The 23,595-nt window shown below is 39.9% G+C and overlaps 1 protein-coding gene across 3 annotated transcripts in view; it reads left to right on the top strand.

The window, feature by feature from the left end:
• Positions 1 to 23,595, top strand: part of RARB (retinoic acid receptor beta) — a 311,193-nt gene that overhangs the window by 274,209 nt on the left and 13,389 nt on the right. The gene's annotated exons all lie outside the window — the stretch shown is intronic.

Here is a 23,595-nt window from a genome sequence, read left to right as displayed (position 1 = left end):
ACATCACAAAATCAACATTAACATTCATAGAAAATGCATTTGATTGAACTGTGTTGATGCACATATTTCTTTACCTCTATTGAAGGATTAACTTGTTTTTCTTGATATGAGTTAATGCCATTCATTGCTTGCAACAGGCAGATGTGTTCAACTGCCTGTTTCCCAGTGCTTGCTTCAGGTGGACATGCCCTGCTGCCTTTCATTTAATGTTTGCCTCAAACAGACATTTCCAACTTCCCTCTATTTAGTGCATACCTCAGGCACACTTGTTTACTGCTCTCACAAAGCAGGCATATTCAACTGTCCGTTGCTCCCCCTTTGATGGCATGCAGCACTGACCCATGTTCATCACATTCCATTTAAGGACCTTCTGTGTTAAGAGGAATTTGTTTCAAAGGAAGCATGAGAGCTAACATAAGGGGCAGGTACCTGCTGTTATAAACCAAATATGCAATAAATATATATTTTCCAGTAGCTGCATTTCTTTGAGGTGTCATGCAAGTATTGGTAGGTATCTGTATTATTGTGTACGCATGGCATGGTATTTATCATAGTTATCATAGGCAAGATGGTAACTTTGCACAGTATGTGAATAATAAAAATGGAACAATTAATTTGGTATTGTTGAGTAATTTGTTGCAATGAACAGAAATTGTGTTCAAAGTGTATTAATACATAGCAGTTTTCTGATTTTAATTTACTGTGGTCATATCAGCTTTAGTTGCCTTTAATTGCTTTGGCTTAGTGCTGTTTATGTTGTTATATAGGATAAGTCCTATGGTGTCGCCCAGGCATTTTAATTATTCATGCATGGTAATTTTATCCAGATTATCTATGTAGGTAACTATGGTCTTTGCTGGAAACCTATTTTAGTGATAATGTTCATCACTGGCAAACACTATTATCTGCCCACTTAGACAGAGATAGTTAATGTGGGAAGGATCTAACCTTACTCCACCCTACTAAAAAAGTCATTGTCATTGCTGTTTTTGTCTCCATTGGAGATATTTCCAATCCATACCTGCCTCTGTGACAGAGAGATAGGAAGTTAAAGGGAATCTTTCCAACCATAGACATCAATAAAAACTTAAGAAATGTCAAAATAGCAAGCACTCAATTACACAATGGAGGGTGAACCTCAATGTCTAAAGGTGGGTGGATCAATGTATTTAATGGGTGTGTTAATTGTTCAAAAAGGTTTATAGCCAACGCATTTCATGCAATTACATTGTCCTCTTTATATTCTGTAATTGTCCAGAAGCACTTTAGCTATACACCTCTACAAACAATGATCCTAGTGACAAGACATGATCAAGATTGATCTGCCTGCCTTTTATCGTTGAGGTTTGCCCCTCACAAATGGAGTTGAGTACATGCTATAGTGACTTTATATTTACTTGCTTCTCAGTAAAGCACAGTTCATTGCAAGCTTCCTGGTTTCCTTTTGCTACCTGGTGGTCTTTTGTTGCACTTAAATAAACTTTTACTTATCCATAAAAACTTGACAGAACTTCTAAATCCTTTCCCACTTGACCAAAATTATCATTTGGACTTTGAGAGAACTGCAGTGTCATCCTTTTAAAACATTTAGACTCCCCTCACTTTTTAGTTAATTCAATAAATTATAGGTTATGGTTACTATGCATTGGGATCTTCCAGTGTAAGTTGAACAAAGTACAGAGTGTAATATGAAACACTAACCCTCTCTAGTTTGAATCTAATAATTATAATGATTAACAGCCCCTGAGGTATCCTTTAACCCGAATTAAGATCATAGTAGCTGTTATTAATCATGCTCTGTGTTTAACATGAAAAAATCAAACACATTTTCCTTTTAGTGCATAGTGACAATGTTGCCCTCCTCTTCATCTTTAGTCAGGAGCAGTAGGGGATAGGCTCTTATGTCTGACATTGATATATGGCATAAACAGAGGAACAGTGTAAAACTATACTCTGTTCTACTGAGACTGCCCTGAGGTCTTCTGTCCTTGTGAATTCATTCATACTGTACTCCCTTATCATAGCTCTTGTGTATGTGTGTGTGGTCTCTCTCCACAAGACATAACTATATATCACTGATTGCATGCCTGTCATTATTACACTATAACGATAAGTCAACCCCGCCTCACTCCTAATCTGATACGCATGCTGTGATTTATTGGGTAAACTGTTCTTTTTTTCCATTTTTCTCTGTAGTCACTATATTGGAAGTGGACAGCATGTGGACAAGAATTCTCAGAATGCCAACACGCACACACACATGCCAGCATTCTGCATATTTATTCTATAATCTCCAACAATGTATCAATTTATTGCTCTAGTTTTTTTTACCAATTAGGACATCCAAAATATGTGATGATTTTTTTTTTAAACGTATCACATATAGTTGGGATTAGTGAAAACTCACATTGATATACGGTCAATTTTATTGGCAGTGTTGCTTCACAGGGGCACCAAAAGCCCCCGAAAGGATCTAAAGAAATTGGGCATTTATGGGTAGACAGGCAATAGACAGTAGATTCTGTGTGATCATGTTATCATTTGTGTTTGACTTCAGGCTTCAAGAGTTCTTCATTGCCATTGTTTGCGCCCTAAACATTGTCAACTTGTCACACATTTATACCAGATCATTTCTTTCATGTGACAGGTTATTCATCATGTATGGCTGCTTTAATGGAAGAGTAAATTAAAGCACACATGTACACAGGTACTACTAAAGAAATCTTCAAGCATCTTTGGTAGCACCATGATGGTGAAGTGTCTGGGGGGTAATGTACTGGAAAGCAAATTCCAATACTTGCAAGGTAGTTCAAATCTTGTTATTGTGGCAAGAGGGAATGGTAGATGGCTACCTCGGACATCCCTCAAGCTGGCCCAGAGTACAGGCGAGGTTATAGCCAAAGGGGCAAGAAAATGCAGGAACTGTTGTCAAGTGCCAAAGTGGTTAAAGGGCCAATTAGAGTTCAAAGAATATTTAAAGTGTAACACCAGACAAAACTTGCTTTGGATAGAATGCAAAATTATTACAACCTCTGCCAAGCTTTTATTTGTATCTGGGTCTCTGTTGGTAAGAAATACTGGGAATACAGATCGCAATAAAAGTTGTACCCTTCCCCCTCTCTATATTTTCTAAACATAATTTCCTGGAGTTCTCTTTAAAGGAGTGTCTGCTAAATTCTTAACTTTTAAAGATAAGTTCAATGTAAACAGACATTATACATCAGATGAGGAATGGTGTGTTTCATGGACAACATAGAAACTATATCAAAGTACATGAATACTACCTTTAATTATCTTCATTCAATTACTTTGAAACCACATCGATAAAATGTCATCACTAATCCAAAAGATCACAAGAATCATATAACATTTTCTATAATTGTATGATATGAAGATATGAAGAATAAGCCCTCATTCACACCTATGTTACATGTGGTTAGGAATTAATCACTATCTGATCTCTCCCTAACCGCATGTATTTGTATCACATACGATTACATGCGGTGTGCCAGCGTTCTGCCGCTTTCAAATGCAACCATTGTCCATTTATTAACTTGAATGTGTGACAGCTGCCACTTCTAAACAGCAGATTAGGGATTCTTGCTGCAGGAAATCGCAAGTTCCTGACACAGGAATCCTTAAATGTACCTAAAGTATAGGTTTGAATGGAACCTAATTTGTATAGCGATATAAATTATTTTCCTGAAATAACTAGACTGTTTTTTAAAGTGTACATAAGTTTGGGGAAAAACCATGTTCAGCAAATTTCCCCATGTTTTGTCTCTTCAAAAATGCTGCAAATGCAGAAAAATACCTGTTTTGATCTGCCGGAAATCCAGAGACCACCTAACTTCCTGTAATAAACTAACAACACTTTTCTGAGCTGAAATCCCAAGCAGTGTTGTAATCTCTGCCTGATATTGTGGAGATAATTGGTAGATGTCTGTACTTCAGCATATAAGTATTCTATGCTGAGGCATACTTGTATGTATATGTTTTGTTCCCTGGTTCTTAAACAAAAAGTGAAGTGGTCAGTTTGGTTTGTAAATTAAATATTTGTCATCAGTTGAAGTGAAATCTGAAATCAATATAATGCATTGCTGGGACTTGTAGTTCTACATAGTTGGTGCTATTCTGCATTGCTTTATAATCATTATACAGTTTGCCCCAGGTGGCGGAATGCCAGGGCCCGGTCGCAATTGCGACCGCTGCGACCCTGGTAGTTCCGCCAGTGGTTGTAGGGAATCTATACCATAAAATTGTCTGGAAAAAGCCTTTAAGTCATTTAGACAACAAGGTTCATGCAACACTGATAGAAAACTGATTTCTCAGTAAATCAAATGACGTGGTGAACAATGACTAGCTCACAAATCATATTAAAAGGCTGTCAATAAGAGACTTCTGGAGCTGTTGCAAGTCAAAAACTGGAACTGTAGCCAAAAAATAGATAGAGAAGAATACCTCTTCGCCTTTTCATACATAGCAGGCAATGCAATTTATGTTATTTGCTATTGAAAATTTTACAAGGTTTCTGGACAAAGACGAATGGCCAAGGGGAGCTGTTCAACTAAATAAGCAGTGTGTGCTAAAAACATGCTCCTTGTTTAGCACCCTTGTTCATATGTAGGTTCATGGACCTCAGTACAATTGTAGTGAAATGATCACTGAATGACAGCTGTTGGCATTCATGTCCTATTACTAAACCTCTACGTCCGCATGGTAATCTATTTTATGCATTTGAAGTTATGAATATGCCCATACTTCTATCCTATGTATTGTGACTTCTCTCTCATATATGGTAAGCAGTTTTGTCTCTTCAGTGAATTTCTTAACAATTTATAAAATGTTAAGGTTTGGCTGTCTACTATAGTCACCTACATAGATACTGTAACACAGGACCAGCTGCCTCTTCATTGTAGATGGGGAAATGACAGTATGAGGAGTCTGGCAAATATGTGATTACACAACTGTGTTGAAATAAATCAGATTAGCTTATTATTACTTCCCAGGAACAATAGATGAGTTTGCTTGGAACAAAACTATAGTTATGTTAGTAATGTAATAGATCTAAGTAGCAAAATGTACTCAATAGAAAATGGGGGGAGTGCTCAAAATGTCTTCAGTCATTTCTAATGTTCACTTTGTGATTAGCCAGCTAGTATATTAGAAAAGCTAAGATTTTCTAGTTTTTTTATTTCTTTCAGATAAGTTTTTATTGAAATTTTGTTTACAATTTGTAACAAAAAATCTTGCATATGGAAAGCCTTCTTCAGCGGTGAAATCATGGAATAGGCTAAGAACAGCAAGTAATAGGAACTAATTCTAGCCCGTTCAGTTATTTGTTTTAAAAAAAATGCTGGTTGCATTCTTAAATGCACAGAATATAGCTGGATGTGAACATTTATAGGTAATAAAATGTATCCTGGTAATATCTAGTTGCCTAAACTGTAATATTCCCCACAACCTAACACTTAATCTACCCTCTTAAGTGAGCCATACTGTGAGCCTCTACTCCAATAGCAGCCAGCCCTGCTATTCTAGATCCATTAGGTCCCTGAAAAAATAAAGTATTCTAAGTGGAAGTTTTTAAAATGTGAGCTATAGCTCATTCCTTAAAATTTAAATTGAATCTATTGAAGGAACCTTGAAGGAACCGTATCAGTCAGTCCTTTGTGGTATTATTATGGTAAATTATAAGGTGTCAGGGTATGCTGTGATCATGACTGCCCTGTTCGATCAGCCACCTGCGCTCAGCAAACCTGGAGCACATGGGCCTAATTGTGCGTCCAACATTATATTAGGCATCTGAGGCCATAAATAGTAATGTTGAGTTGTTGGATTCTGCGACATTTACCTTCTTGATCATTGAAACTTTTTTCCCAATGAGAAACAAAATGGGCATACTAAACATCTTCTTTTGTTACGATAGGTACCCTGGGTGTTAAGAAACCTCAATATGTTATTTATAAGTGGTTTGGTAGCCAGGTGTCCTACTTATGGTTGTATGTGAGTGCAATGCCATTTCTGTTTGTATGTCATAGTGTGTTTTCACTGTGCCAGATCTATGAGCTTTTTTTCCCCCATTTTGTTTGGAAGTTTTTACATGCATCCTTTTGCTGTTTTAGGAAAGCTGCAAGACAGTCTTGGAGAGATTTATATGGAGGAGATTTATATGGACAATAGTGTTAGGCTCTACTTAGAAGGACTATTAAAGCGTGAATTTGATATGTTTTTAATTTCATTTGGTGCACATCCTGACAGGAAGTGACACTTATATCAGGGGTTAAATCATAAAAATGCATTCAAGTACCTTAACTATTAACAAAACTGTGTATTATTTGTGTATCACTCAACTGTAGATCCTCAAATCATCTCTAAATTAATGCACTCCTTCCATCTGGAGGGTGGCTACTTTTGTTCCCCATGGTCCCTGTGTGTTGTAAAGTAGGCAACGTGCTAAGCTCCCTTCCGTGTTGGACTACAATCTCACATTTAATTTACTAATTTGTATTGAGATTATTATTAGAAGTCTATCACAGGAGTGAGCTCGGAGAGGTGGCTACTTTACAACACACACAGGGACCATGGGGAACAAAAGTAGCCACCCTCTAGAAGGAAGTACATCACAGGTTCAGAGATGATTTGAGGATCTACAGCTCAGTGGTACACAAATAAGATACGATTTTGTTATTAGTTAGGTACTTGAATGCATTTTTAAGATTTTAACGCCTAAGTTTAGTGTCACTTTAACAGTAAATTACAGTTGCTTGGCTTTTTGTGTACAACATATGGACTTAATATAAAATTACAGCAGGTAGTGCTGGTCTTACTGTGGAGCTGAAAGATGTCTACCTGTTGTTTAAATGATTTGTCAGAATGCATTTGATGCTGTTTGGTAATGATAATTAATTGATTGATCACTCAATAACAAAAAAAAACTGTGGAAATATGAATATTATGCTTATAAATACAGCAAACAGAACTTGTTTCTTCAAAAAAAATAGAATAAAAATAATAATTATAATAATATCAGTCACAGAAAACTATACTGAAAATAATACATTTTTATTAAAACAATGACTGGTTCTGTAAAAGTGGCAAGTAAAACCATGTCACCATGTCCTGAGAATAAGCACATCCTTTTCCCCTTCATTTTCTGACCTATAAGAATATATGTATATTTGGTCAAACTTGACTCTAGTTTCCCAGGGCCAAGATTCAAAAGCTGTGGGGCGTATATTTGAGGCTGTTACATGGCTGAATGCTTTCATATTATTGTGACTGAGATGTATTTTTCTACGTAGGCCCGCACCTTTCAGTGACCCCCTATGATTTATTGACCTCACTGTCATCTTCTTTCAGGCCGCTCTGTCTGACATCTAGTGTTTGATTTTACTCACAGTGGCTAACAAGATCTCACAGATCTCTGCGCCTCTCCTTTGTTGGCCTTTTCTTGTGAGGGGAGCGCCACAGCCCCGGTGAAAAATTAAGAGTTTTGTTAGGGCAGAAAGGGAGTGCTTTGCATGGTCAGGCCAGCTGGAATGTGTGACTGATCTGCTGATTCTCTTCTGTGCCACCATTCTTGTGCCGGCCATGGGAATGCAGCAAATGCTGCTTACCATCCCACCCCTCAGTGGCCACATGGCACGACTGAAGAGAGACAGACTCCTAGTACTCATATCAATGACAGAGTGACAGAGCAGGGACACTGTGACTGAAGAGAAATGCAAGGATAGCAGCCGACAGAGCTAGCTAAGGGTTGCCAACTGTCCCTTATTAGTACTGTGATTACTTATTTGCATTCAAATCTTGGGATTTGGGAACCTTCATTCCCAAGTGTTCATCAAGCTGCAATTTTCTAACAAATAAAAACATCAGCTGTGGAGACTGAGACTAAAAAAATTCACAATGAATACCCTGCAGCACGAAAACAAAGCAGACAATAAATGGCCTGTACATGAGTAGACAATATAAGCTGGTCTGTATTAGTGGCATTCTTTGTAATGAGTGCTTTTATGACCTCATACGTTATATGAGGTCCAGATTGTTTTTTTATGTTTTAATTACCTTACTTTGTAAAGTTTATCTACTTCAGTCCTATAATATCTGCATATATGAAGACTACAATATGTTTGTGGACATTTTAAATCACTGATTGTAATGCACAGTTGAAATACTTATATGGGAGCTGGTTTATCTGCAATAGGATTTGTATTTTTTGTCCATTCTGAGACATACACTGCCATGCCAGACTGCACAGACAGGCTAGTGACTTGACTCTTCACATTCTTCCACCTGGGCTATCCTCCTGTCAGAATGTTCCTTGCCTGGTTATGTGCCTTGTAGAACAATTGATTGGCTCATTTGCTCACTCTTCTCTCTCCTCCAGTCAGAATGTTCCTTGCCAGGACATGTGCCTTGTAGAACAACTGATTGGCTCATTTGCTCACTCTTCTCTCTCCTCCAGTCAGAATGTTCCTTGCCAGGACATGTGCCTTGTAGAACAACTGATTGGCTCATTTGCTCACTTTTCTCTCTCCTCCAGTCAGAATGTTCCTTGCCAGGTCATGTGCCTTGTAGAACAACTGATTGGCTCATTTGCTCACTTTTCTCTCTCCTCCAGTCAGAATGTTCCTTGCCAGGTCATGTGCCTTGTAGAACAACTGATTGGCTCATCTGCTCACTCTTCTCTCTCCTCCAGTCAGAATGTTCCTTGTCAGCTTATGTGCCTTGTAGAACAACTGATTGACTCATTTGCTCACTCTTCTCTCTCCTCCAGTCAGAGGGGTCTATTTCCTTGCCCACTGATTTCCGTTGTAGAACATCTCATTGGCTCTTAATGTTGTCCCACCCTCTCTCATTGTGCATGGTTCAGAACAGATGATTATAGAAGACTAATAAGGTGACCCATGGTCAAGGACAGGTTTACTTTAATGGGGTTTCTGTGTGTTTCAGCTTTATATGTGACCAACCTACTGTAGCCTTTATAATAGATATACACATCCGAAGTAGATAAATCGTTTAAAATGGCTATATTTACACCCCTAGACAGGTCCACGTCAACCCTCAAAAAATATTCAGTGCAACTGTCCTTGAACAAAATATTTCCATATTTCTATTAGAAGGTCTATACCGCCACACTATAGAAGCCCCTTCATGACACCACTATGGGCACTTGCATGGCACTGTGGTATGTGGGCAGATATTTTTAAATTCTAACTCTGCACATGGATTGGGGAAATTCCTGAGTTGAATCATGGAGTATTGTGCTCATAGAGGTATGTGGAGCTACCAGCAGATTATTTTATACATTTACATACTGTATGTGAAAAGTCCCCATTAATATCACAAATCAAAGTTAAATATTAGACATACAATGTATTTTAATAATGAGTACTATGTTAAGATTTACTGAAAATAGACATGGGTGTTTTTTAAAAAGAGTTTTAACTTGTACAACATTTAATGGCAAATTGATGTAATGCACATCCAATGTTTTTACCCTTTGTACCTTTTAACTAGAAGGTTATATGGTAAACAATTAAATACATACCCAGTGGTTCAAAGAGGCACAGGAGTGTGCCTGTAATGAAGCATTCATTTACACTGCGCATATTTAAAGAAGTAGCTTGTACAGCAAATTAGGTCATTTTTTTTCTAACTAGTCTGCAGATGTCAGTAATTGAATTTTCTCTTTGAGAAACCCGCTGTGCTACATTTCACTGCAGATAGGCATGAGATACCTCAGTGCAACAAGCAGCATCCTTGGGCATGACTAGTAGATACAGCCATCCTACTAGTCCAATAGGAACTTAACACCCAGAATAAGACCGTGTGAATAAAAGTGTAAAGTGAACCTGTTCTTTGTTCTTCTATACACACCATCCTCTCACTGTTTGATCATTGGGGGCAAAGAGCAATACTCGCTACATCAGTGTATGGGGAGGGCGGGGAATGTGACTCACACCGCCTTCATCCTACAGTACAACACTAATACTAAGTGATCAGCTGCTTAGGCGGCCAGTGCTGTCCTCTCTTCTCTCCTTGCAGTAAAAGAGTAGTGAGGATGCAAAAGAAGGGTGAATATGTCCAACTGGGTGGGTTGCAGCCAAGTGAATCTGCATGGCTAAAGCATGGGTTCTCTTTAATGTGACACTAAACTCAGGAGTTAAATCTTAAAATACATTCAAGTACCTTAACTATTAACAAAAATGTAGCTCATTCATGCTGATACTGTCCTTCCTTCTGGAGGGTGGTTACATTTTTTCCTCATAGTCCTTTGTGTGTTGGGCCTCTGCTTCAAGCTCATTCCTGTGATAGACTACAAGCTCAGTTTACTTCAAATTAGTAAACTAAATGTGAGATTGTAGTCCATCACGGGAGTGAGCTTGGAGTGGTGGCTACTTTACAACACACAAAGGACCATGAGGAACAAAAGTAGCCACCCTCCAGGAGGAAGGACATTGTCAGCACGAATACATAGATGATTTGAGAATCTACAGCTGAGTGATGCACCAATAAGGTACATTTTTGATAACAGTTCATTAAAGATTCTTGAGTGCATTTTAATATTTAATTCCTGAGTTCTGTGTCACTTTAAGTCCAAATCCAGATTTGTAAGCTGTCTGCCATTGGTGAGGTGGAAACTATACCGTTATCCCATGGGGGAATTTTTCTCACTTCCTGTATGACTGCTGGGATAGGAAGTGAGAAAAATCCCCCCAAGGGGAAACAGAGAGCAATTGGTTTTAAACTTTACTCAATAAATCCAAAACCACAATAAAAACGGTTGACTTGTTTGCTATGAATGTTGTAAAAATACTGTCTAGCAAGGTATGTCATTCATCATAGTCCATGTAGTTGCAGCATGTGATGAGCATTGAATCATTAAAGTGAATGAAGCACATGTGAACTCTCTATCTTTAGTGTTATGAGTTGCATAATATAGGCTGAGAACCGTGAGGTTATTTGAAAAAGGAGATGGATAAGTTAGGAACAGCAAATAGCATATGATTGTATTAAGCTGTCTATTGACATCAGATATTAAGAAATTATCTGACTGCCACAAGGATTCTGGGCCGCCTGACATGCATGTCTGCAGGCTCAGCAGGAACACCCTGTGCCAGTGTTATCTAAGGGGAGCAGAAGTCTAACCAGAAATCTGCCTGGCTAAAGGTTTTTTTCTTTCTGCTTTACTGGCTGTTTACTCATGTATGTAGAAACCTATGTGCATCATAATCATCGCCTGTTCCTCCTAAATTGACTGGATAGGGTAACAGTAGTCCAATGTTTCTCATTTAGGAGACATGAGATAATCATTGTGACCATATCATACCAATGGCTAATCTTAGGTTGCCTGTAGGTAGGCATCCCTCCTAGAGCAGGCAAACACAAGGGTAAACATTGGGCCAAACTGAGTGAAAAAAATTGCAAGGTGCCACATTACGTCTGTTCAGAGCCACACTTATGTAATGCTAGGAAAAGAGAACAATACTTTGGTAATTAACATTATAGTAATAACTTAAACTTACAAAATGTTATGCCTCATTTAGGACCCCCAGAGCATTTTATGAAGTATTCAGCAGCAGAATTGTGTAAGGAAAAAAACTGTATACATTGAAGAACAGCCTGGGGCCTTATTTACAGTTTTAAACTACTTGATGGCTACAAAGAAGAAATAAGTGACCCGAAAATGGCCCCACAAAAATACCAATTTGAAATTCCTGTCTTAGAGAATGACAGGCAGAGAGATACTTGCCTGTCCTTAATGACTTGAAGACACAGGACCTGCTGCAATAATCACCCAAACAGCTGTGCTCATGTGCTACATCCAGTGAATAAATTACCTGTTCCAGTCCTGCACACAGTGGTGGAACTACCGCCGGTGCAGGCGGTGCGGACACTCCCGGCGCAGAGATGGGGGGCTCGCCGGCCGCCGGATACTGATGGTTGACATGGCGATAGAATGCTTAGCCCGATCGGGAGCTGCGCTGTGTAATATGACACAGCGCGGCTCCTGTGCCGGGTCAGCATTCTATCGCCGCGGCAACCCTCCGCCAATCACAGCGCGCTACTGCCCGGTCCCTGCCCACTCCGCTGGGTTCGTCGGCTGTGAGCGGGAGAGGCAGAGCGTGCGAGTTTGCGAGAGGGAGGTAATGTATACAGAGAGGGCACCTCTCTATATACATTGCCCCCCTTCCCCCTCTCTATATACATTGCCTCCCCTCCCCCTCTCTATATACATCGCCCCCTCTCCCCCCTCTCTATATACATTATATATCAATATGGACTTTCTGGACAGTATAATTGTATGAGGACCACACTGGTGTCTTGTTGTCTATAATGCTATATATCTGTCAGCCAAACATGCTGAGATGTATGTTTCTTACCTATGTACACATTGTACAGAAGGTGGCCATATGGATAGTCTGCAGTCTTTCAATATAATTTCCAGAGGCTTCTGTGTTGTAGTTGCTAGTACTTTTAGGTGGACTACTGCTTTGGAGGACCACATAGAGGACTTTACTACACGTTTATGTTACAGCTGAACTCTAGGGAAAATCTGAAGTTACCCTTGCAGTGGAGCGGGAGCTCATTTTTGTCTAGGGTAAGGAATGGTGGCACGGTTGAGAAGGGACAGGGAAGAGGGGGCTTGGATCGACTTGTCTTGGGTACCTCCCCAACACTAGCTGTTGCATTTCTCCAAAGGTATTTTGTGGGGATAGTGGTGTCACCGTGGTGAATTTAACGCCAACATCAGTTCTTTGATAGCTCTTCTGATTCCACTTCTTCTGATGATCAGTTCTTTGTAGCCCGGGAAGGAGGTGAAGTATTTCCAGCAGGACCACATAATGGTGTTTTTCTCTAGCTTATGGACAGCTCTTCTGATCCCAGCTCTTCGTATCATCAGTTCTTTGTAGCCTTGAGAAGTGACAAAGTATTTCTAGCAGGACCACATAGTGTTTTGTTTCTGTAGCTTAGGAATAGCTCTTCTGGTCCCAGGACCTTCTCTGGAAATCAAGAACAGTTAGGAAGGTTGCAGTACTAGTGAGATTCAAAGGTTAGAAAAGTGTTTTTTTTGCCTAAAGATTTTTCTTTCTGCTGGAACTCACACTCACCTTTGGGAGATAAGAGTTTGCAGTGCCAGCAAATACGTGTAATGATGAAAACATTTTAAGGACCAGCTAAAAATGTCTAGCCCTACCAGAATACAGTCCCTTATACTGCCTATGTGACACTTGCCAAAATTGCTGTTTTTTTTTTGTTCAGTTAGTATTTTTTATGTTTTTGTGTGGATACCTTTAGACTTTGTTACTAATTCCACATTTCCCATAATCATTTGAGGAGATTGTGTTTTTTTAATGATAGTGTTTTTCTTTCATGGCTTTTCATTTTTTTTTAGAGGAGAGTTTAATGGAAATGCAGCATAATTTCCTTGTGAGGCTTATGAACAATGTCATTGCCTAATTTACCTGTAATTGCATGCCTGCCACACTTCCATTACCGTCTGCTCTTTGCTTATAGCTCAATAATCTTCCCATCACACGCAACTCTTGCTTTTTAATTTGAGATTAAACATTTATGATCTATTTGAGTTAAGTAATTAGATAATAATGGAGCAATTGCAATACTGCATTATTTTGTCACTTTCCTTTTTACTGATCTGCTGGTGTCTGAATTTACTATCTGTGAAATTGTGTTGTGCACAATTCTCTGGTTCATCATATATATCATACATATCTACATATATTCTTCGTTAAATAAGATGGTCTAATTTTTTTTCGACAAAGAAAGAAAATACTTGTTCTGTAGTGACTAAAGTGCCATATCATGCTGAGCAGGTTTAGCATAGCTCTCTCTTTCCTACGACATTGATTTTATGCTGTGCTAAGTCTGCTTTACACAATGTGGCAAAATACCTGCAAAAGAACAAAGATCATTTTTAGTAGCATCCTCTTATTTCTACTGATTTATTTAATGGAGGATGTACTTGACATTGCCACTGTATTTATAAAGATTAGAAGTGTCATTTTGATCATAATTATTACATTTTCCATCGAAACCATTGAAGTGGGGGGAGAAAACAGAAATAATGATGGTTGAAAATCCAGTATGTTCTCAAGCTGCCGGCTTTTTTTGTCAATAAATTATTACTGTATACTTTCTTATAATATTGTAAATGGTTTCTTAGAAATTGAACTGGTTAATGGGTTCTTTGGACCATTCAGCCACCACTTATGCAAGATGACTGCAAGATATCTGCCTTGTAATGTGGCTAAAAACACATACTCTTTTCTAGAACCACAAGTTTTATCAATCCAACTCATGTCTGGATAGTTTAAATTGCCAATATTAAAGACCCAATTTCAGTTTGCTACTGTAGCACTCACCCCCGAAGGAGCCACTGAATGCCCGGTTCATCTCTAGTCTGTCTAGGGTATGTTCTTCAGCTGCCCACCCATTAGCATTCACTGCCTTTCTTCTAGTGCCCACAGACTGATGTCCACTCCAGTAGTATAATGCAAAATAATGTTTTATTGAACATCTTCACTTGGGAGAGAGGGTATAGGGATTCTAGGTTTCCAGGGGTGACTCACATTAGCTCCAGACTCACCAGACCTGGTAGGTATATCAGTGTCGATCCACTTGGGAGGCAGCGGACAGCAACTGATGTAGCAGATAAGCAGGATGGATGCAGATCCTCAACACAGGAAAGACACCGACCATACTCCTGAAGTCCTCTTAGTTCCAGGGTACTACAAGAGCCTGCATTGGTCCTGGTTCTCTTCCTCTATCAGCATCACAGGCCTCCTCCATGTTGGAGGCCTCAGGGAAACCTTTCCCTCACACCAGCCCATGCCCACCCCAAGGCCTCAGGCCTAGCCTGGGGTGGGGGGAGGGGGGGCAGGCTGAATAGCACCCAGCCCTAATCCATAACTGGTCCCGGCTAGTCTGAGCACATGGCAAATCCCTCCAGTATATGTACCCTATCCCAGCATGCCCCACTGGCTGAGAGAAACCCAGTGATTGGCTGCTGTACTGTACATGCACTACAGTGCCTCTCATTGGCTGTCCCACAATATGACAGAGTCACACCCCGCCCAGGGGGTACAGGCAATGCTAATCACCGGAGAATAACTAGATAACTGCCACTATAATTCCAGCCAGGCTGACTACAGCCCTGGCTACCACTAAATGTCTAGTAGCCACATCACAGAAGGTGATGGGGCCTGCACAACCTTTTCAGGCTGTAGAGACATTTGAACTTTAGCACAGAAATTTGGATGAGAAGGTTTATAACAAACACGTAGATTACATTAATTAAGTTGGCCATAATTGGCACCACAAGGCTACACAAAAGTTGACTGAAGGAAACGGGTGGGAAATTGTCAGCTGAACAGTGACTGCATCCTATCATATGCAGTCACTCTTCAGGTATCTCAGCTATGGTTGTTGTGGCTGTCTGAATACAATATTCAGCAGGGGAGATTCCTCCACCCACACTGTTTAGCGTAAATGAGGGAATTACTTGATTTCTCCAATTTAGCCCACAGGCTGAATGGAGGAAATCTAAATGCATATGACTAGCTTTACTCTCACAATGTATATCTGCTCATATAGACTCCATATTGTCAAAGCATTCACAGATATTTTCATTCATGCAAAATTTTACACACACAAGCAGGGGAGAACTGTTACCATTTAGACTGGTAAGCAGTCACATTGGCCCTTTCATGGTAGGAACGGTCTCCTGTGGGAGATAGAAAGTGCACCACAGTGGACCACAATACCACAGTAGTAAGAGGCTACAGTGAAATGGTGAAAGGTGGTCTTTTGTGTTAAAGAACATTATTGGAACACATCTTTCCAGATATATACCACCAAGCAGCAGTTGCTGACTGAAGGACCCACTCTGATTGACATCTGAATGGCAAAGTATCTCCTTTCAGGGCCACCAGCCCAACATATATTAATTGTACTGGCCCAATGCTGGGAACTTGTAATGAAGTGTCTGTTCATTTACATATACTCAGCCCAAGTTGCCGCTTGGCTGCAGCCATATTAGCTCATGAAGTGTCCCCTCTAACAAACCTTTCTAATAGGTGTGGACAGAAAGTATGTTATTATGCTGTTATGTTGATAACTTTATGGTTATGGTTGCAAATTTGATATAATATCTGCGGGTACAGTTAATCTACGGGTACAGGAAAGCAACGTAAGTCATAAACAGGTACAGTTTCCACTACCACAGAAGGATAGTAGTAGCCCTGCTCAAGATGAAAGGAGTCTTGGCAAAATAAAATATTAAAGTACAACTGCATCTGATAAAAGTGTTTAATATGCTGTTGAGGACACTGAACTCTTATTTCCTATTTTCCCTGAATGTGAAAAAAGATCTTATTATGATATACTCTGGAATGTGCTTACTGCACACTATTCCATTTCTGTGAAAGGACCCTAAAGAGGACCTGTCATTGTTACACCTTATCAGTGTCGATCCACTTGGGAGGCAGCGGACAGCAACTGATGTAGCAGATAAGCAGGATGGATGCAGATCCTCAACACAGGAAAGACACCGACCATACTCCTGAAGTCCTCTTAGTTCCAGGGTACTACAAGAGCCTGCATTGGTCCTGGTTCTCTTCCTCTATCAGCATCACAGGCCTCCTCCATGTTGGAGGCCTCAGGGAAACCTTTCCCTCACACCAGCCCATGCCCACCCCAAGGCCTCAGGCCTAGCCTGGGGTGGGGGGAGGGGGGGCAGGCTGAATAGCACCCAGCCCTAATCCATAACTGGTCCCGGCTAGTCTGAGCACATGGCAAATCCCTCCAGTATATGTACCCTATCCCAGCATGCCCCACTGGCTGAGAGAAACCCAGTGATTGGCTGCTGTACTGTACATGCACTACAGTGCCTCTCATTGGCTGTCCCACAATATGACAGAGTCACACCCCGCCCAGGGGGTACAGGCAATGCTAATCACCGGAGAATAACTAGATAACTGCCACTATAATTCCAGCCAGGCTGACTACAGCCCTGGCTACCACTAAATGTCTAGTAGCCACATCACAGAAGGTGATGGGGCCTGCACAACCTTTTCAGGCTGTAGAGACATTTGAACTTTAGCACAGAAATTACACACACAAGCAGGGGAGAACTGTTACCATTTAGACTGGTAAGCAGTCACATTGGCCCTTTCATGGTAGGAACGGTCTCCTGTGGGAGATAGAAAGTGCACCACAGTGGACCACAATACCACAGTAGTAAGAGGCTACAGTGAAATGGTGAAAGGTGGTCTTTTGTGTTAAAGAACATTATTGGAACACATCTTTCCAGATATATACCACCAAGCAGCAGTTGCTGACTGAAGGACCCACTCTGATTGACATCTGAATGGCAAAGTATCTCCTTTCAGGGCCACCAGCCCAACATATATTAATTGTACTGGCCCAATGCCCTCCAGCCTCTAGCCTAGTTCGCCCCTGCAGATAAACCTCTACCCTAATTTGTCCTTTCTAAACGCAACACCTTCTAAATGCATTGCCCAGCCATGACTTACATCTCCCTACAGAAGCTAGTTGAAACCGTTACCCACCCTTAACTCATATAAGATGAATTGTGGAATACTGTACATGATGCAATTTCACAATCTAGTTTGAACTTCTTTCCATTCTTAAATGCTGCAAGAAGACAGGTTCTCCGTCCATGTAGAAGTAAGGGGCAGCACCATGCAGCCTGGCTTACTTGGGGGTTGACTAAAGAAGGGTGGTTATATGCTGGATTGGCACACAGTTGGACATTCATCTTCTGAAAGAATAGTTCTCCTTACATTACAAAGATAAGGCTACACTAATAAAATTACACTGGGGCTGAAAGACATCACCCACAAGAGGAATACCCTCTATTATATTGTTTTTCATTTTTCTCGCACACACTGAATAATACATACATTGTTGTTACATATCTGTGTGTTTATTAGATTGACTTCAGCTTTATGCCATCTTTCTTGTACTGACTGGACATATCAGATATCCAATCACCATAACTGATCTGACCCAGAGCAGTCATAAAATGAAAAAGATTTTTATGGAAATGGACTGGGAACTTGTAATGAAGTGTCTGTTCATTTACATATACTCAGCCCAAGTTGCCGCTTGGCTGCAGCCATATTAGCTCATGAAGTGTCCCCTCTAACAAACCTTTCTAATAGGTGTGGACAGAAAGTATGTTATTATGCTGTTATGTTGATAACTTTATGGTTATGGTTGCAAATTTGATATAATATCTGCGGGTACAGTTAATCTACGGGTACAGGAAAGCAACGTAAGTCATAAACAGGTACAGTTTCCACTACCACAGAAGGATAGTAGTAGCCCTGCTCAAGATGAAAGGAGTCTTGGCAAAATAAAATATTAAAGTACAACTGCATCTGATAAAAGTGTTTAATATGCTGTTGAGGACACTGAACTCTTATTTCCTATTTTCCCTGAATGTGAAAAAAGATCTTATTATGATATACTCTGGAATGTGCTTACTGCACACTATTCCATTTCTGTGAAAGGACCCTAAAGAGGACCTGTCATTGTTACACCCATAGAACCTGAAGAAAGGTATAGAGTACTGTTTAAGGTTTATCTTTCTTTTTTTTTTCTCATCTGTATAGGTTGAATTTGATGGGCTTCTGTCTTTTTTCAACCTGACTAACTATGTAACTATGTAAGAAAGCAGTTATACTGTACTGCAGCAATATGCCTCGGCTACAATATAGTGTAGAAGCTTTTCAGCAACCCTGCCACAGCCTCAAAAGAGGAGCCACTAATAGAGCTGGACCTCTCCATGTGATTGCATATATGTGTATATTGGCAGTGTATAGTATGCAGATATCTTCAAACATGCCACGTGTCAGCAATGAGTGCACTGATTTGCCACTTTTGAGGTTTGACTGGATTTGGGCATATTCACTTGAGTGAGATATATTCACAAACATTTAGTAGTCAGCAGCAAAATGTTTTGAGCCATTACATTGCTCCATAATATGGTGCATGCCATGGCTGAATTGTTCCTACCATTTGCTGTTTCCTTTAAAAAAGAACTTTATGTGAAGAAAACACTTGAAGCTACCCCCACACCGCAAGGTTTAAGTGCTCATTTTGTCTAGGGGGCTCACATAAAGCAGATATATTTACCTGATCCTCGATCTCGTGATCACCTCTCTCCCCTTCTGCTCTGGCTATGGGAAGTCCTTCAGCATCCTTGGGTCTACTGTAGATCCTTAGACCACCAGAGCCCAGGGTAGAAGAGGCTGTGGGGACCAGTCTAGCAGCCCAGAGGGAGCCGGCAGGGCCAAGGATGAAGTTAGTAATACAGCTTTATTTGAGACCCCTAGACAAAGCAAGAACTTAACCCTTGCAGAGTGGGGGTAGCCCCACTGAAAGGGTAAGTTTTTTGTTTGCCTGTAGTTCTTCATTAAATAAGTCTAAGCCAGGGGAGCCTGCTTAGTATATAGAGATGTACTGTTGAAACAAGTGTGCGTTATTCCAATACAAACTGGTTCTAGTATCCTGTGTAAAAGGTGATGTAGTGTCCTCAACAGTCATTTAGGGAAGGTGCAATGCTGTATTGAGGAAAGATCTTTGCAATTATTTTTCAGGGATATCAGCTACCATGCTTCTGGCATTTTGCCCAGCTATCCACCAAGTCGCAATGCGCTCCTATTTCCGGTTATGTATCAACATTACAATAAATGGTACTGCATGATGTGTGCTTTACCAGGAAAATAAATTCCTGTAGGATATGACTGTTTTGTTGCCTTCACACAGCATTCAAGTGGAAGGGTGATTTTCAATGGCAGTAGGATACCAGCCAACTCTGGTTTTCATAAATACCCTTTATATTGATATAGAAGAACAAAGCCCTATGGCAAAATGCTTGTGATTGTCTGCACTAGCATCATTCCTAGTCTATCACATGCCATATGCTATTTTTAATTAGCCTGGGAAGATTGCATCTTCATTAAAAAAAAAAGAAAATGTTGAACTTATCAACAAAAGGCTTTTTATAGCAGTATGAAGCATTTGACTTCCATGTGACAAGATGTACAACATAAATGTCTATTTCTGCTGTGTGTGAGTGTAATAATGAGGTCAATTCTCATTCAGTGGCTGGCTGTTCATCTTCCCTCTATTGCTGCTTTACAGTCATTGTGCCTGCTTTAAAGCATAACATTTTCTAATTTTATTAGTGCTGAAATGTGTAAAATGCTATTGATTTTCCACTACTCATTATCGCGGGAAGAGACTTCTCCAGTCAATTGTGCCAGGATAATAGTTAATAACAGTACAGTAAGTTCAGGATAATTCATTGCTATGTATTTTAGGGCAAAGTCATTTGTACACTTTCTCATCTGTGGGATATCAGAAGCCAGCCTAGAATACATAGCTCTGTGGCTATTGATTACTTACTTTTTCCAGCATGCACTGCAAGCCTTGAGCATTGTCTAAAGCTGGCCATATATGTTATAATCTGATTTCTGTACAATTTGATTTAGATTTAACAAAGCTATGTTATGTGAATGCCTATCTAAACTGCTACAGAAGAGACAGCAGACATATTACAGGAGAAGGTCAGAGTGCGAAGACATGATACAGGAGTGATTAAAGGCAGATAGGACATGCTGTGGTATACAGATATGTAGAAGTGTGGAAAGAAAGCGCTGGACCTATGTGGTTATTCTCTTGGTGTCTTATCCAGCAGTAGTTAAAGAAGAACTCTGGGAAAATATATTATTTACCCTTGCAGTGGGGCTGTCTCGCACTGCAAGGGTTAAGTGCTCGTTTTCATCTCGGGTGTAAAATAAAAAGGTTATACTCACTTAAGCCTCGGAGACAGCCGACTGTTAGACCAATCCTCCAACTTCTCTCCCCCTCTGCTTCAGAGGTCTAAGGTCCAGTGAGTCATCATGTTCTATTCAATGTATAGGGCTTGAGGACATCAGGGGAAATACAATCGCTGTGGTTCAGGTGAGTTATTTTACACCCTAGACAAAAATGAGCACTTAACCCTTGCAGTGTTAATTTTTCCTGGAGTTCTTCTTTAAATGATGTGCATATGTGTGATCTGGCTAACGTGTAGGCAACTTCTGTAATCCAAGGGTCCTCCACTGTATCCCTGACTTAACAGTGAGCGCATTAGCTGTAGGAATTGAAGCGTCACACTAATTAAAATAATCCAGATACAACAGGGGGACATTCAAGTAGAGTGTCCAATGTGCTTAAGGGGGTCAAAACCACACCCACTTCATCTGGGTTTAATGATAGAAATCATGTATGTGGACTACAATCCCTGCATTTTGAAAATTGTATGACTGAATTTTTCTGTAGGTTTGGTTGAACAAATTGAAGTGAAGCCTCAAGAGTGCTCAGTAGAGATAACAGTAGGAATGTTAGAGGTATTGACCTCCAGGAACTTCCAGGTTTTGCTAAAGCCTGCACACAAACATCAATATCTATATCAATATTTTTTTATGTTTTTATAGAATTTTCTTTCATTTATGGCACACATCTTTATATGAGGTTCTCTGTAATTCTATCCAAATTCAGATTGGAATCATGATATAAAATCAACAATTGTTTTAACTGAAATGTTCAGTTGATTGAACTTTTTTCTGCTGTACAAAAAATAATAATTTGCTTCTACTGCCGATACTACAACCACATCAAACATGAATCAGAAATATAATGGGACTCCCAAAAGAAGACGATTGCAAGCTATTACAAAATAGCCATATAACCTTCCGTTATTTGTAGACGTGATCAGAAAACCCAATCAATGGGATTATTAAACAATGGTATTGAGAAATGTTTGAATGGGCCCTGTAAACAGAGAGTGGGGTGCTCCACCATTGTGTACCGGGGGCTGTGGTGAAGTTGCTCTGTGTTAATACATAGAAGGTTCTGAACTTTAATAAGACTTATACACAACAGAACAATAAATGGAGGTTTGAATAGACACAGCAGATGATGACATCTGTCACTTATGATTAGGTACTTCTGTTTATTTAACATTTTTGTCACCTTTTAACATGCCCATGTTCAGCTGCCTACTAAACCTCTCATTTACTGGCAGAGAGCATCCTCATGCTGCCTCTGAAAACCTTGACTAGGACTTTTTTCCAGTGTGCATTGTAAACTCTTAAATGGCTCTAAACGGTCATATAAACTTAATATAGCCGTTGCGTTTTATGTAGTAGATAGAACAAAAAAATATCTTAGTTCTCAAGAGTGTTATCTAACATACAAGACAAACCCTCTATTAAATGCCTATGGCACTTCCTGTAACTTATTTCTATGTAACCAGTTTAGACAATCTATACTGACTGACAGTATGGTGGTTAAATTACTGTTATTAAAAGTAAAATGGAAACCAGTGTGTGCCTTAGTAAAGCTGCCATTTGAAAATGGGTGTAATAGTTTTGGATGAGATGTTTCTAGAAGGTCTACGGTCTCTATAAATGGCCTTGGCGATTATGATTTTTTTCTGGCCAAAGAACTCTGCAGTATAGTTATCCTATAATTTGTATCATTGTATATGTCTGCTATACCTTGCTATGCGGCTGGTGAATATTGGTCTACATTCACCTGTGATACAGTAATGCAGGTACTGTGTCAGATACATACAGTAATTACCTGGAATCTGATCAGCAGATGGCCAAGGACTACAGGTTTGCTCATCAGCCTGCCAGAGCTGAATTCCTTGACTCAAATCCAATGTATTCAACTGCACACAGCATCTGGAAACATAGTTTGAACAGCCCTCATTTTTCCATCATGTCAGCAGTCCAAATATTTTAGCTATACTAGTTTGCAGAAAAGTCTGAAACATGGGATTCGGAATACACCAGTTACAATGGATCTGACGGTGTCATCCCTAGTTCTTAATATAAAACAAATTGCTAAGTCTACGGGTCACAAGAGGAGTTCTACGCTCACTGACATAATGAAAAAGGAGATTCTCTGGGATTGTGGCCAGTTGGATTTTGTAATTCAGAATGAAGATGGTTCTGTTCTATTTTGTTCAGTTTAGGAGCAAAGATTTGATTCTCATGCTGTTCAGCAATCTAACCACTTACCTCCAAAGTCAAATCACCTGCAAAGGCAATTTAAAGAAAAAATACTCTGGCTTCCAATGCTTTTATGAGGCACAGATGACGTCACCATGCCTCACCACTGCCTACTGGATTAGCTGCCCATGTGAAATCCTGCAATAAAATGCCCCTGCAATGGGCTGTAGTACATCCTCCTGGGATTCTGAGAACCCAACTATCCAAGAAGGCAATGGTGAGGCACGACGATGTCACCTGTGCCTTCAAAATAACAACAAAAGGCACCTTTAGAAATATTTAGTAATGACAATCTACAAACAGATATTTATAGATAATTGCCGACTTTTTATTCTTTGCATACCTTGTTTTTCTTTTGCTCTCCATTCTTCACACAGTGGCCATTTTTACTGAGGGCAGATGAATCCATCTCCCTTTACTTCCTGGAACTCTGTCACATGTGACTAGGACATGTGACCATGTACATCATCTCAGG

The sequence above is a fragment of the Nanorana parkeri genome, unplaced genomic scaffold (assembly GCF_000935625.1).
Source record: "Nanorana parkeri isolate BGI_ZX_2015 unplaced genomic scaffold, ASM93562v1 scaffold37, whole genome shotgun sequence".
Taxonomy (NCBI): Eukaryota; Metazoa; Chordata; class Amphibia; order Anura; family Dicroglossidae; genus Nanorana; species Nanorana parkeri.
This window is presented reverse-complemented; position numbering and strand designations above follow the sequence as displayed.